The 1,953-nt window shown below is 40.5% G+C and overlaps 1 long non-coding RNA gene across 1 annotated transcript; it reads left to right on the top strand.

Moving 5' to 3' along the window:
* The first annotated feature begins 318 nt into the window (after nt 1-318).
* Nucleotides 319-1,574, top strand: LOC147926799 (uncharacterized). Its single transcript, XR_015581311.1, has 4 exons — nt 319-455; nt 552-706; nt 807-879; nt 1,370-1,574. It is a non-coding gene; the product is annotated as an uncharacterized LOC147926799 (long non-coding RNA).
* Nucleotides 1,575-1,953: the final 379 nt, after the last annotated feature.

The following is a 1,953-nucleotide window of genomic DNA, read 5'->3' as shown; positions in this document are numbered from 1 at the left end:
TACTTATTTGTTATTTATGTGGATACTTATTTTATGTCCATAAACTAAAGTTATACACGTCCACTAATAATGTCTAATTATGTGGATACTATACTTATTCTAAAATCAAGTTGTAACATCCGCGAACCAATTTTTAAGGTTTTGGTGTGGGTGTCGATCGACACCCTTGGTGTATCGATCGACACCCTTGGTGTATCGATCGACACCATGTTTTCTGGTTTGGTCCGGTTCGTTTTAATTGCTGTTTGGTTCGGTTTGGTTCAAGGAAAAATCCCTAAATCGTGTTATAAGTAGAGAAGCGACAAATTTAAGGGTTTTAGGGTGTCTTGTCGCCGTTTTCAGAGATAGAGAGAGAGGAGAGAGCCTATTGTGGTGTGAAGGAGATTAAAGGAGAAAGATCAGAATCGTTAGGGTTTGGGAGGAAACAGTTTCGGCATATCAAATCGTTCTCAAAGGTAATGAAATTTGGTAGGTTTATTCCCAAGTGCTTCATCGTCATTCGTCTTTTTACAGAAGTAGATTTGGATTTAAACTCGATGAGTTATTGGCAGTTTCGTGAGACACGTTTTCTCAGACGCGAGTTGGGACCATCGGAGATTGTAACTGAGATCGTGGTCTCGTGTGGTGTCTGATCGTGCTGAAATTTTGTGGGAAGCTTCGTGACGTCTAGGGGTAGCTTTTCACCGGAGCGATTCGATAGTTAATGGTTGGTTTTTATTTTAGGGTTTCGTCTTTGAGACTGTTCTTTTCTGATGTTTCTGTCCAGTTTTGTTATAAGTCGTTTTTGGTTGTGTGGCTTGTTGTAGGGCGTTTCTGGGCTGTTTCAGACGTTAGGAGGGTCTCAACTGGTTGTATTGGTTGTTATAATCAGTTGATAAGGTGAGTGCATGACCATGGCTTATCTAAGCCTGAGAATCCTTTGTTGTTCTTGCTTGATTGGTGGTGCTTTGTGGTGTTGTTCTTGCTTGATTGGTTGTGTTAGTGGTGTTATTCTTGCTTGTGGTGGTTGTGTTATTGTTCCTATAGGTTCCTGAAGGTTTTGGGTGAGGTTGGAACGGATTGGAGATGATAGGAAACGGAGGTTCGTCGTTCGGATTTGTGCAGTTCGCGTCTGCGAAGGGAGTGTCGATCGACACCAGTTAGGTGTCGGTCGACACCATGTTTGGCCAGTGTCGATCGACACCTCTCTGGTGTCGGTCGACACCAAGTTGCTTGTTATGTGATTTCCTGGTTTGTTTGTGTTTGGTTGTTATTTGTTAAGCATTGGTTTCTCAGTGGCTTGTGTGTATAGCCCAGTAGATGGGAAGATTGCCTCACTAAGTATTTGTGATAATACTTACGCATCTCAATTGTTGTTTGTGGTGTGCAGGTAAAGGTATGTGACGTGGAATCATGGCGATGAGGAGGAGGATGATCTAGGGTCTCGTTTGTGTGTTGTTGGTCTTTGCTATATTGTTTATGTTGGGAACCTTGGATAGATATATGCTAGGTTGTTGGATAGAATGCTTAGGATTGGTATTGTATTGATGTTGTAATGGTTCTGTAGGGTTGGTATGTTTCCGCTGTGTGTATTGGTTGTTATTGGTTTAAAGAGGAGTTGTGATTTAGGTTGGTCTAGTTAAGTAGTATGGGCTGCTTAATTATGTATTGTATTTAATGTTATTATTAAAAAAAAAAATGGGGTCGGGTTGTTTCACAAGTCCACATGGACGATGAGTTATACACGTCCCTAAACCCTAAACCCTAAACTCTAAACCCCTAAACTCTAAACCCTAAAGCCTAAATCCTAAACTATAATCCTTAACCTTAGATCATAATAATAATCATAAATTTAATTTCATAGCAATTTTAACCTATACTAAACCTCAAACCCTAAACCCTAAACCTCAAACCCTAAACCCTAAACCTCTAAACCCTAAACCCTGAACCCTAAACCCTAAACCCTAAACCCTA

The sequence above is a fragment of the Camelina sativa genome, chromosome 15, assembly GCF_030686135.1.
Source record: "Camelina sativa cultivar CO46 ecotype springtype chromosome 15, ASM3068613v1".
Lineage (NCBI taxonomy): Eukaryota > Viridiplantae > Streptophyta > Magnoliopsida > Brassicales > Brassicaceae > Camelina > Camelina sativa.
The sequence above is the reverse complement of the archived record's forward strand: the minus strand, read 5'-3'. Positions and strand labels throughout refer to the sequence as shown.